Source organism: Cervus elaphus, unplaced genomic scaffold, assembly GCF_910594005.1.
Source record: "Cervus elaphus unplaced genomic scaffold, mCerEla1.1, whole genome shotgun sequence".
Lineage (NCBI taxonomy): Eukaryota > Metazoa > Chordata > Mammalia > Artiodactyla > Cervidae > Cervus > Cervus elaphus.
The window spans coordinates 2,812,082-2,826,577 of NW_025316784.1; positions in this window are offsets into that span (position 1 = coordinate 2,812,082).

Below are 14,496 nucleotides of genomic sequence, written 5' to 3' on the forward strand. Positions count from 1 at the left end.
CTCTCAGCTCTAGGTATGTGAGAGGGACCCTGAGATTGCGGCCTCAAGTGGAATGGACACCGCGATGCCCTGACTCGAAATAAGGCCGGATATCCTTGCAGTGACTTCAATGCAGGCTCGTCTTGCATCTCCCAGGACGAAAGGATGTCTGAATCCCCTGTGGAAAGCACAGAGAAAGACTTAGTTCCCCACCTCATCGCGACCGATAGCCTCACATCCTTTGAAAACTCCAGAGGTACGCGGAGATCAGTGCCTCCAAAGGAGACGATGCCTGACTCCTCGTGAAACTTGATAGGAGTCCCAGGATTCCTGTGGCACTTGGATAGGGACACTTGGTCTCCCGCCTCAGCTGGAGAGGCGTCCCAATTGCCCTGCCAAGCCTCGAGGAGAATCCAGAGTTGTCCCTCGCAACTAGGCAGGAGTCCTGACGTCGCTGAAGAAACACGTGGGTGGAAGGGCCATCCCCGTCGTAACTCGAGAATAAACCCCAGGTTCCCGCCGCAACTCGAGAAAAACCATGAGACTTCCCCCTCGCCGCGAGATGAGGCCCGATTCCCCTGCACTGCGTGCAGAGCAATTCTGTGTTGCACATCACACATGAAAGGAGCCTTGATTTCCTTGATGGCACTCCAGAGAAACCCCAAGAACACTGTTTCAAGGCTAGAGGGATCCTGAGGTCACTGTAGCAACACGAAAGAGCTCCGTGGACCAAAAATCAACTCGAGATGAGAGGTTAGTCCCTGGCTTCGACTCATGAGGAATACCACCTTACCACAAGCGCCTCAAGAGGAGGCTTCTCTCAGCTCTAGGTATGTGAGAGGGACCCTGAGTTTGCGGTCTCAAGTGGAATGGACACCGCGATGCCCTGACTCGAAATAAGGCCGGATATCCCTGCAGTGACTGGAATGCAGGCTCGTCTTGCATCTCCCAAGACGAAAGGGTGTCTGAATCCCCTGTGGAGACCACAGAGAAAGACCTAGTTCCCCACCTCATCGCGACAGGAGGCCTCAAATCCTTTGAAAACTCCAGAGGTATGCGGAGATCAGTGCCTCCAAAGGAGACGATGCCTGACTCCTCCTGAAACTTGATAGGAGACCCAGGATTCCTGTGGCACGTGGAAAGGAACTCTTGGTCTCCCGCCTCAGCTGGAGAGGCGTCCCAATTGCCCTGCAAAGCCTCGAGGAGAATCCCGAGTTGTCCCTCGCAACTAGGCAGGAGTCCTGACATGGCTGAACACACACGTGTGTGGAAGGGCCATCCCCGTCGTAACTCGAGAATATACCCCAGGTTCCCGCCGCAACTCGAGAAAAACCATGAGACTTCCCCCTCGCCGCGAGATGAGGCCCGATTCCCCTGCACTGCGTGCAGAGCAATTCTGTGTTGCACATCACACATGAAAGAAGCCTTGATTTCCTTCATGGCACTCCAGAGAAACCCCAAGAACACTGTTTCAAGGCTAGAGGAATCCTGAGGTCACTGTAGCAACACGAAAGAGCTCCGTGGACCAAAAATCAACTCGAGATGAGAGGTTAGTCCCTGGCTTCGACTCCAGAGGAATACCACCTTACCACAAGCACCTCAAGAGGAGGCTTCTCTCAGCTCTAGGTATGTGAGAGGGACCCTGAGTTTGCGGCCTCAAGTGGAATGGACACCACGATGCCCTGACTCGAAATAAGGCCGGATATCCCTGCAGTGACTGGAATGCAGGCTCGTCTTGCATCTCCCAAGATGAAAGGGTGTCTGAATCCCCTGTGGAGACCACAGAGAAAGACCTAGTTCCCCACCTCATCGCGACAGGAGGCCTCAAATCCTTTGAAAACTCCAGAGGTATGCGGAGATCAGTGCCTCCAAAGGAGACGATGCCTGACTCCTCATGAAACTTGATAGGAGACCCAGGATTCCTGTGGCACGTGGAAAGGGACCCTTGGTCTCCCGTCTCAGCTGGAGAGGCGTCCCAATTGCCCTGCAAAGCCTCGAGGAGAATCCCGAGTTGTCCCTCGCAACTAGGCAGGAGTCCTGACATGGCTGAACACACACGTGTGTGGAAGGGCCATCCCCGTCGTAACTCGAGAATATACCCCAGGTTCCCGCCGCAACTCGAGAAAAACCATGAGACTTCCCCCTCGCCGCGAGATGAGGCCCGATTCCCCTGCACTGCGTGCAGAGCAATTCCGTGTTGCACATCACACATGAAAGGAGCCTTGATTTCCTTGATGGCACTCCAGAGAAACCCCAAGAACACTGTTTCAAGGCTAGAGGGATCCTGAGGTCACTGTAGCAACACGAAAGAGCTCCGTGGACCAAGAATCAACACGAGATGAGAGGTTAGTCCCTGGCTTCGACTCCTGAGGAATACCACCTTACCACAAGCACCTCAAGAGGAGGCTTCTCTCAGCTCTAGGTATGTGAGAGGGACCCTGAGTTTGCGGCCTCAAGTGGAATGGACACCGCGATGCCCTGACTCGAAATAAGGCCGGATATCCCTGCAGTGACTTCAATGCAGGCTCGTCTTGCATCTCCCAAGAAGAAAGGATGTCTGAATCCCCTGTGGAGACCACAGAGAAACACCTAGTTCCCCACCTCATGGCGACCGGAGGCCTCACATCCTTTGAAAACTCCAGAGGTACGCGGAGATCAGTGCCTCCAAAGGAGACGATGCCTGACTCCTCGTGAAACTTGATAGGAGTCCCAGGATTCCTGTGGCACTTGGATAGGGACACTTGGTCTCCCGCCTCAGCTGGAGAGGCGTCCCAATTGCCCTGCCAAGCCTCGAGGAGAATCCAGAGTTGTCCCTCGCAACTAGGCAGGAGTCCTGACGTCGCTGAAGAAACACGTGGGTGGAAGGGCCATCCCCGTCGTAACTCGAGAATATACCCCAGGTTCCCGCCGAAACTCGAGAAAAACCATGAGACTTCCCCCTCACCGCGAGATGAGGCCCGATTCCCCTGCACTACGTGCAGAGCAATTCTGTGTTGCACATCACACATGAAAGGAGCCTTGATTTCCTTGATGGCACTCCAGAGAAACCCCAAGAACACTGTTTCAAGGCTAGAGGGATCCTGAGGTCACTGTAGCAACACGAAAGAGCTCCGTGGACCAAAAATCAACTCGAGATGAGAGGTTAGTCCCTGGCTTCGACTCATGAGGAATACCACCTTACCACAAGCACCTCAAGAGGAGGCTTCTCTCAGCTCTAGGTATGTGAGAGGGACCCTGAGTTTGCGGTCTCAAGTGGAATGGACACCGCGATGCCCTGACTCGAAATAAGGCCGGATATCCCTGCAGTGACTGGAATGCAGGCTCGTCTTGCATCTCCCAAGACGAAAGGGTGTCTGAATCCCCTGTGGAGACCACAGAGAAAGACCTAGTTCCCCACCTCATCGCGACAGGAGGCCTCAAATCCTTTGAAAACTCCAGAGGTATGCGGAGATCAGTGCCTCCAAAGGAGACGATGCCTGACTCCTCGTGAAACTTGATAGGAGACCCAGGATTCCTGTGGCACGTGGAAAGGGACCCTTGGTCTCCCGCCTCAGCTGGAGAGGCGTCCCAATTGCCCTTCAAAGCCTCGAGGAGAATCCCGAGTTGTCCCTCGCAACTAGGCAGGAGTCCTGACATGGCTGAACACACACGTGTGTGGAAGGGCCATCCCCGTCGTAACTCGAGAATATACCCCAGGTTCCCGCCGCAACTCGAGAAAAACCATGAGACTTCCCCCTCGCCGCGAGATGAGGCCCGATTCCCCTGCACTGCGTGCAGAGCAATTCTGTGTTGCACATCACACATGAAAGAAGCCTTGATTTCTTTCATGGCACTCCAGAGAAACCCCAAGAACACTGTTTCAAGGCTAGAGGGATCCTGAGGTCACTGTAGCAACACAAAAACGCTCCGTGGACCAAAAATCAACTCGAGATGAGAGGTTAGTCCCTGGCTTCGACTCCTGAGGAATACCACCTTACCACAAGCACCTCAAGAGGAGGCTTCTCTCAGCTCTAGGTATGTGAGAGGGAACCTGAGTTTGCGGCCTCAAGTGGAATGGACACCGCGATGCCCTGACTCGAAATAAGGCCGGGTATCCCAGCAGTGACTTCAATGCAGGCTCGTCTTGCATCTCCCAGGACGAAAGGATGTCTGAATCCCCTGTGGAAAGCACAGAGAAAGACTTAGTTCCCCACCTCATCGCGACCGATAGCCTCACATCCTTTGAAAACTCCAGAGGTACGCGGAGATCAGTGCCTCCAAAGGAGACGATGCCTGACTCCTCGTGAAACTTGATAGGAGTCCCAGGATTCCTGTGGCACTTGGATAGGGACACTTGGTCTCACGCCTCAGCTGGAGAGGCGTCCCAATTGCCCTGCCAAGCCTCGAGGAGAATCCAGAGTTGTCCCTCGCATCTAGGCAGGAGTCCTGACGCCGCTGAAGAAACACGTGGGTGGAAGGGCCATCCCCGTCGTAACTCGAGAATATACCCCAGGTTCCCGCCGCAACTCGAGAAAAACCATGAGACTTCCCCCTCGCCGCGAGATGAGGCCCGATTCCCCTGCACTGCGTGCAGAGCAATTCTGTGTTGCACATCACACATGAAAGGAGCCTTGATTTCCTTGATGGCACTCCAGAGAAACCCCAAGAACACTGTTTCAAGGCTAGAGGGATCCTGAGGTCACTGTAGCAACATGAAAGAGCTCCGTGGACCAAAAATCAACTCGAGATGAGAGGTTAGTCCCTGGCTTCGACTCCAGAGGAATACCACCTTACCACAAGCACCTCAAGAGGAGGCTTCTCTCAGCTCTAGGTATGTGAGAGGGACCCTGAGTTTGCGGTCTCAAGTGGAATGGACACCGGGATGCCCTGACTCGAAATAAGGCCGGATATCCCTGCAGTGACTGGAATGCAGGCTCGTCTTGCATCTCCCAAGACTAACGGGTGTCTGAATCCCCTGTGGAGACCACAGAGAAAGACCTAGTTCCCCACCTCATCGCGACAGGAGGCCTCAAATCCTTTGAAAACTCCAGAGGTATGCGGAGATCAGTGCCTCCAAAGGAGACGATGCCTGACTCCTCGTGAAACTTGATTGGAGACCCAGGATTCCTGTGGCACGTGGAAAGGGACTCTTGGTCTCCCGCCTCAGCTGGAGAGGCGTCCCAATTGCCCTGCAAAGCCTCGAGGAGAATCCCGAGTTGTCCCTCGCAACTAGGCAGGAGTCCTGACATGGCTGAACACACACGTGTGTGGAAGGGCCATCCCCGTCGTAACTCGAGAATATACCCCAGGTTCCCGCCGCAACTCGAGAAAAACCATGAGACTTCCCCCTCGCCGCGAGATGAGGCCCGATTCCCCTGCACTGCGTGCAGAGCAATTCTGTGTTGCACATCACACATGAAAGAAGCCTTGATTTCCTTCATGGCACTCCAGAGAAACCCCAAGAACACTGTTTCAAGGCTAGAGGGATCCTGAGGTCACTGTAGCAACACGAAAACGCTCCGTGGACCAAAAATCAACTCGAGATGAGAGGTTAGTCCCTGGCTTCGACTCCAGAGGAATACCACCTTACCACAAGCACCTCAAGAGGAGGCTTCTCTCAGCTCTAGGTATGTGAGAGGGACCCTGAGTTTGCGGCCTCAAGTGGAATGGACACCACGATGCCCTGACTCGAAATAAGGCCGGATATCCCTGCAGTGACTGGAATGCAGGCTCGTCTTGCATCTCCCAAGATGAAAGGGTGTCTGAATCCCCTGTGGAGACCACAGAGAAAGACCTAGTTTCCCACCTCATCGCGACAGGAGGCCTCAAATCCTTTGAAAACTCCAGAGGTATGCGGAGATCAGTGCCTCCAAAGGAGACGATGCCTGACTCCTCATGAAACTTGATAGGAGACCCAGGATTCCTGTGGCACGTGGAAAGGGACCCTTGGTCTCCCGTCTCAGCTGGAGAGGCGTCCCAATTGCCCTGCAAAGCCTCGAGGAGAATCCCGAGTTGTCCCTCGCAACTAGTCAGGAGTCCTGACGTGGCTGAACAAACACGTGGGTGGAAGGGCCATCCCCGTCGTAACTCGAGAATATACCCCAGGTTCCCGCCGCAACTCGAGAAAAACCATGAGACTTCCCCCTCGCCGCGAGATGAGGCCCGATTCCCCTGCACTGCGTGCAGAGCAATTCCGTGTTGCACATCACACATGAAAGGAGCCTTGATTTCCTTGATGGCACTCCAGAGAAACCCCAAGAACACTGTTTCAAGGCTAGAGGGATCCTGAGGTCACTGTAGCAACACGAAAGAGCTCCGTGGACCAAGAATCAACACGAGATGAGAGGTTAGTCCCTGGCTTCGACTCCTGAGGAATACCACCGTGCCACAAGCACCTCAAGAGGAGGCTTCTCTCAGCTCTAGGTATGTGAGAGGGACCCTGAGTTTGCGGCCTCAAGTGGAATGGACACCGCGATGCCCTGACGCGAAATAAGGCTGGATATCCCTGCAGTGACTTCAATGCAGGCTCGTCTTGCATCTCCCAAGAAGAAAGGATGTCTGAATCCCCTGTGGAGACCACAGAGAAAGACCTAGTTCCCCACCTCATCGCGACCGGAGGCCTCACATCCTTTGAAAACTCCAGAGGTACGCGGAGATCAGTGCCTCCAAAGGAGACGATGCCTGACTCCTCGTGAAACTTGATAGGAGTCCCAGGATTCTTGTGGCACGTGGAAAGGGACCCTTGGTCTCCCGCCTCAGCTGGAGAGGCGTTCCAATTGCCCTGCCAAGCCTCGAGGAGAATCCCGAGTTGTCCCTCGCAACTAGGCAGGAGTCCTTACGTCGCTGAAGAAACACGTGGGTGGAAGGGCCATCCCCGTCGTAACTCGAGAATATACCCCAGGTTCCCGCCGCAACTCGACAAAAACCATGAGACTTCCCTCTCGATGCGAGATGAGGCCCGATTCCCCTGTACTGCGTGCAGAGCAATTCCGTCTTGCACATCAAAGATGAAAGGAGCCTTGATTTCCTTCATGGCACTCCAGAGAAACCCCAAGAACACTGTTTCAAGGCTAGAGGGATCCTGAGGTCACTGTAGCAACACGAAAGAGCTCCGTGGACGAAAAATCAACTCGAGATGAGAGGTTAGTCCCTGGCTTCGACTCATGAGGAACACCACCTTACCACAAGCACCTCAAGAGGAGGCTTCTCTCAGCTCTAGGTATGTGAGAGGGACCCTGAGTTTGCGGTCTCAAGTGGAATGGACACCGTGATGCCCTGACTCGAAATAAGGCCGGATATCCCTGCAGTGACTGGAATGCAGGCTCGTCTTGCATCTCCCAAGACGAAAGGGTGTCTGAATCCCCTGTGGAGACCACAGAGAAAGACCTAGTTCCCCACCTCATCGCGACAGGAGGCCTCAAATCCTTTGAAAACTCCAGAGGTATGCGGAGATCAGTGCCTCCAAAGGAGACGATGCCTGACTCCTCGTGAAACTTGATAGGAGACCCAGGATTCCTGTGGCACGTGGAAAGGGACTCTTGGTCTCCCGCCTCAGCTGGAGAGGCGTCCCAATTGCCCTGCAAAGCCTCGAGGAGAATCCCGAGTTGTCCCTCGCAACTAGGCAGGAGTCCTGACATGGCTGAACACACACGTGTGTGGAAGGGCCATCCCCGTCGTAACTCGAGAATATACCCCAGGTTCCCGCCGCAACTCGAGAAAAAACCATGAGACTTCCCCCTCGCCGCGAGATGAGGCCCGATTCCCCTGCACTGCGTGCAGAGCAATTCTGTGTTGCACATCACACATGAAAGAAGCCTTGATTTCTTTCATGGCACTCCAGAGAAACCCCAAGAACACTGTTTCAAGGCAAGAGGGATCCTGAGGTCACTGTAGCAACACGAAAACGCTCCGTGGACCAAAAATCAACTCGAGATGAGAGGTTAGTCCCTGGCTTCGACTCCAGAGGAATACCACCTTACCACAAGCACCTCAAGAGGAGGCTTCTCTCAGCTCTAGGTATGTGAGAGGGACCCTGAGTTTGCGGCCTCAAGTGGAATGGACACCACGATGCCCTGACTCGAAATAAGGCCGGATATCCCTGCAGTGACTGGAATGCAGGCTCGTCTTGCATCTCCCAAGATGAAAGGGTGTCTGAATCCCCTGTGGAGACCACAGAGAAAGACCTAGTTCCCCACCTCATCGCGACAGGAGGCCTCAAATCCTTTGAAAACTCCAGAGGTATGCGGAGATCAGTGCCTCCAAAGGAGACGATGCCTGACTCCTCATGAAAATTGATAGGAGACCCAGGATTCCTGTGGCACGTGGAAAGGGACCCTTGGTCTCCCGTCTCAGCTGGAGAGGCGTCACAATTGCCCTGCAAAGCCTCGAGCAGAATCCCGAGTTGTCCCTCGCAACTAGGCAGGAGTCCTGACATGGCTGAACACACACGTGTGTGGAAGGGCCATCCCCGTCGTAACTCGAGAATATACCCCAGGTTCCCGCCGCAACTCGAGAAAAACCATGAGACTTCCCTCTCGCCGCGAGATGAGGCCCGATTCCCCTGCACTGCGTGCAGAGCAATTCTGTGTTGCACATCACACATGAAAGGAGCCTTGATTTCCTTGATGGCACTCCAGAGAAACCCCAAGAACACTGTTTCAAGGCTAGAGGGATCCTGAGGTCACTGTAGCAACACGAAAGAGCTCCGTGGACCAAGAATCAACACGAGATGAGAGGTTAGTCCCTGGCTTCGACTCCTGAGGAATACCACCTTACCACAAGCACCTCAAGAGGAGGCTTCTCTCAGCTCTATGTATGTGAGAGGGATCCTGAGTTTGCGGCCTCAAGTGGAATGGACACCGCGATGCCCTGACTCGAAATAAGGCCGGATATCCCTGCAGTGACTGGAATGCAGGCTTGTCTTGCATCTCCCAAGATGAAAGGATGTCTGAATCCCCTGTGGAGACCACAGAGAAACACCTAGTTCCCCACCTCATCGCGACCGGAGGCCTCACATCCTTTGAAAACTCCAGAGGTACGTGGAGATCAGTGCCTCCAAAGGAGACGATGCCTGACTCCTCGTGAAACTAGATAGGATTCCCAGGATTCTTGTGGCACGTGGAAAGGGACCCTTGGTCTCCCGCCTCAGCTGGAGAGGCGTTCCAATTGCCCTGCCAAGCCTCGAGGAGAATCCCGAGTTGTCCCTCGCAACTAGGCAGGAGTCCTGACGTGGCTGAACAAACACGTGTGTGGAAGGGCCATCCCCGTCGTAACTCGAGAATATACCCAGGTTCCCGCCGCAACTCGAGAAAAACCATGAGACTTCCCCCTCGCCGCGAGATGAGGCCCGATTCCCCTGCACTGCGTGCAGAGCAATTCCGTGTTGCACATCACACATGAAAGGAGCCTTGATTTCCTTGATGGCACTCCAGAGAAACCCCAAGAACACTGTTTCAAGGCTAGAGGGATCCTGAGGTCACTGTAGCAACACGAAAGAGCTCCGTGGACCAAGAATCAACACGAGATGAGAGGTTAGTCCCTGGCTTCGACTCCTGAGGAATACCACCTTACCACAAGCACCTCAAGAGGAGGCTTCTCTCAGCTCTAGGTATGTGAGAGGGACCCTGAGTTTGCGGCCTCAAGTGGAATGGACACCGCGATGCCCTGACTCGAAATAAGGCCGGATATCCCTGCAGTGACTGGAATGCAGGCTCGTCTTGCATCTCCCAAGAAGAAAGGATGTCTGAATCCCCTGTGGAGACCACAGAGAAACACCTAGTTCCCCACCTCATCGCGACCGGAGGCCTCACATCCTTTGAAAACTCCAGAGGTACGCGGAGATCAGTGCCTCCAAAGGAGACGATGCCTGACTCCTCGTGAAACTTGATAGGAGTCCCAGGATTCTTGTGGCACGTGGAAAGGGACCCTTGGTCTCCCGCCTCAGCTGGAGAGGCGTTCCAATTGCCCTGCCAAGCCTCGAGGAGAATCCCGAGTTGTCCCTCGCAACTAGGCAGGAGTCCTGACGTGGCTGAACAAACACGTGGGTGGAAGGGCCATCCCCGTCGTAACTCGAGAATATACCCCAGGTTCCCGCCGCAACTCGAGAAAAACCATGAGACTTCCCCCTCGATGCGAGATGAGGCTCTATTCCCCTGTACTGCGTGCAGAGCAATTCCGTCTTGCACATCACACATGAAAGGAGCCTTGATTTCCTTGATGGCACTCCAGAGAAACGCCAAGAACACTGTTTCAAGGATAGAGGGATCCTGAGGTCACTGTAGCAACACGAAAGAACTCCGTGGGCCAAAAATCAACTCGAAAAGAGAGGTTAGTCCCTGGATTCGTCTCCAGAGGAATACCACCTTACCACAAGCACCTCAAGAGGAGGCTTCTCTCAGCTCTAGGTATGTGAGAGGGACCCTGAGATTGCGGCCTCAAGTGGAATGGACACCGCGATGCCCTGACTCGAAATAAGGCCGGATATCCTTGCAGTGACTTCAATGCAGGCTCGTCTTGCATCTCCCAGGACGAAAGGATGTCTGAATCCCCTGTGGAAAGCACAGAGAAAGACTTAGTTCCCCACCTCATCGCGACCGATAGCCTCACATCCTTTGAAAACTCCAGAGGTACGCGGAGATCAGTGCCTCCAAAGGAGACGATGCCTGACTCCTCGTGAAACTTGATAGGAGTCCCAGGATTCCTGTGGCACTTGGATAGGGACTCTTGGTCTCCCGCCTCAGCTGGAGAGGCGTCCCAATTGCCCTGCCAATCCTCGAGGAGAATCCAGAGTTGTCCCTCGCAACTAGGCAGGAGTCCTGACGTCGCTGAAGAAACACGTGGGTGGAAGGGCCATCCCCGTCGTAACTCGAGAATATACCCCAGGTTCCCGCCGCAACTCGAGAAAAACCATGAGACTTCCCCCTCGCCGTGAGATGAGGCCCGATTCCCCTGCACTGCGTGCAGAGCAATTCTGTGTTGCACATCACACATGAAAGGAGCCTTGATTTCCTTGATGGCACTCCAGAGAAACCCCAAGAACACTGTTTCAAGGCTAGAGGGATCCTGAGGTCACTGTAGCAACACGAAAGAGCTCCGTGGACCAAAAATCAACTCGAGATGAGAGGTTAGTCCCTGGCTTCGACTCATGAGGAATACCACCTTACCACAAGCGCCTCAAGAGGAGGCTTCTCTCAGCTCTAGGTATGTGAGAGGGACCCTGAGTTTGCGGTCTCAAGTGGAATGGACACCGCGATGCCCTGACTCGAAATAAGGCCGGATATCCCTGCAGTGACTGGAATGCAGGCTCGTCTTGCATCTCCCAAGACGAAAGGGTGTCTGAATCCCCTGTGGAGACCACAGAGAAAGACCTAGTTCCCCACCTCATCGCGACAGGAGGCCTCAAATCCTTTGAAAACTCCAGAGGTATGCGGAGATCAGTGCCTCCAAAGGAGACGATGCCTGACTCCTCCTGAAACTTGATAGGAGACCCAGGATTCCTGTGGCACGTGGAAAGGAACTCTTGGTCACCCGCCTCAGCTGGAGAGGCGTCCCAATTGCCCTGCAAAGCCTCGAGGAGAATCCCGAGTTGTCCCTCGCAACTAGGCAGGAGTCCTGACATGGCTGAACACACACGTGTGTGGAAGGGCCATCCCCGTCGTAACTCGAGAATATACCCCAGGTTCCCGCCGCAACTCGAGAAAAACCATGAGACTTCCCCCTCGCCGCGAGATGAGGCCCGATTCCCCTGCACTGCGTGCAGAGCAATTCTGTGTTGCACATCACACATGAAAGAAGCCTTGATTTCCTTCATGGCACTCCAGAGAAACCCCAAGAACACTGTTTCAAGGCTAGAGGAATCCTGAGGTCACTGTAGCAACACGAAAACGCTCCGTGGACCAAAAATCAACTCGAGATGAGAGGTTAGTCCCTGGCTTCGACTCCAGAGGAATACCACCTTACCACAAGCACCTCAAGAGGAGGCTTCTCTCAGCTCTAGGTATGTGAGAGGGACCCTGAGTTTGCGGCCTCAAGTGGAATGGACACCACGATGCCCTGACTCGAAATAAGGCCGGATATCCCTGCAGTGACTGGAATGCAGGCTCGTCTTGCATCTCCCAAGATGAAAGGGTGTCTGAATCCCCTGTGGAGACCACAGAGAAAGACCTAGTTCCCCACCTCATCGCGACAGGAGGCCTCAAATCCTTTGAAAACTCCAGAGGTATGCGGAGATCAGTGCCTCCAAAGGAGACGATGCCTGACTCCTCATGAAACTTGATAGGAGACCCAGGATTCCTGTGGCACGTGGAAAGGGACCCTTGGTCTCCCGTCTCAGCTGGAGAGGCGTCCCAATTGCCCTGCAAAGCCTCGAGGAGAATCCCGAGTTGTCCCTCGCAACTAGGCAGGAGTCCTGACATGGCTGAACACACACGTGTGTGGAAGGGCCATCCCCGTCGTAACTCGAGAATATACCCCAGGTTCCCGCCGCAACTCGAGAAAAACCATGAGACTTCCCCCTCGCCGCGAGATGAGGCCCGATTCCCCTGCACTGCGTGCAGAGCAATTCCGTGTTGCACATCACACATGAAAGGAGCCTTGATTTCCTTGATGGCACTCCAGAGAAACCCCAAGAACACTGTTTCAAGGCTAGAGGGATCCTGAGGTCACTGTAGCAACACGAAAGAGCTCCGTGGACCAAGAATCAACACGAGATGAGAGGTTAGTCCCTGGCTTCGACTCCTGAGGAATACCACCTTACCACAAGCACCTCAAGAGGAGGCTTCTCTCAGCTCTAGGTATGTGAGAGGGACCCTGAGTTTGCGGCCTCAAGTGGAATGGACACCGCGATGCCCTGACTCGAAATAAGGCCGGATATCCCTGCAGTGACTTCAATGCAGGCTCGTCTTGCATCTCCCAAGAAGAAAGGATGTCTGAATCCCCTGTGGAGACCACAGAGAAACACCTAGTTCCCCACCTCATCGCGACCGGAGGCCTCACATCCTTTGAAAACTCCAGAGGTACGCGGAGATCAGTGCCTCCAAAGGAGACGATGCCTGACTCCTCGTGAAACTTGATAGGAGTCCCAGGATTCTTGTGGCACGTGGAAAGGGACCCTTGGTCTCCCGCCTCAGCTGGAGAGGCGTTCCAATTGCCCTGCCAAGCCTCGAGGAGAATCCCGAGTTGTCCCTGGCAACTAGGCAGGAGTCCTGACGTGGCTGAACAAACACGTGGGTGGAAGGGCCATCCCCGTCGTAACTCGAGAATATACCCCAGGTTCCCGCCGCAACTCGAGAAAAACCATGAGACTTCACCCTCGATGCGAGATGAGGCCCTATTCCCCTGTACTGCGTGCAGAGCAATTCCGTCTTGCACATCACACATGAAAGGAGCCTTGATTTCCTTGATGGCACTCCAGAGAAACCCCAAGAACACTGTTTCAAGGATAGAGGGATCCTGAGGTCACTGTAGCAACAGGAAAGAACTCCGTGGGCCAAAAATCAACTCGAAAAGAGAGGTTAGTCCCTGGATTCGTCTCCAGAGGAATACCACCTTACCACAAGCACCTCAAGAGGAGGCTTCTCTCAGCTCTAGGTATGTGAGAGGGACCCTGAGTTTGCGGCCTCAATTGGAATGGACACCGCGATGCCCTGACTCGAAATAAGGCCGGATATCCTTGCAGTGACTTCAATGCAGGCTCGTCTTGCATCTCCCAGGACGAAAGGATGTCTGAATCCCCTGTGGAAAGCACAGAGAAAGACTTAGTTCCCCACCTCATCGCGACCGACAGCCTCACATCCTTTGAAAACTCCAGAGGTACGCGGAGATCAGTGCCTCCAAAGGAGACGATGCCTGACTCCTCGTGAAACTTGATAGGAGTCCCAGGATTCCTGTGGCACTTGGATAGGGACACTTGGTCTCCCGCCTCAGCTGGAGAGGCGTCCCAATTGCCCTGCCAAGCCTCGAGGAGAATCCCGAGTTGTCCCTCGCAACTAGGCAGGAGTCCTGACGTCGCTGAAGAAACACGTGGGTGGAAGGGCCATCCCCGTCGTAACTCGAGAATATACCCCAGGTTCCCGCCGCAACTCGAGAAAAACCATGAGACTTCCCCCTCGCCGCGAGATGAGGCCCGATTCCCCTGCCCTGCGTGCAGAGCAATTCCGTGTTGCACATCACACATGAAAGGAGCCTTGATTTCCTTGATGGCACTCCAGAGAAACCCCAAGAACACTGTTTCAAGGCTAGAGGGATCCTGAGGTCACTGTAGCAACACAAAAGAGCTCCGTGGACCAAAAATCAACTCGAGATGAGAGGTTAGTCCCTGGCTTCGACTCCAGAGGAATACCACCTTACCACAAGCACCTCAAGAGGAGGCTTCTCTCAACTCTAGGTATGTGAGAGGGACCCTGAGTTTGCGGCCTCAAGTGGAATGGACACCGCGATGCCCTGACGCGAAATAAGGCTGGATATCCCTGCAGTGACTTGAATGCAGGCTCGTCTTGCATCTCCCAAGATGAAAGGATGTCTGAATCCCCTGTGGAGACC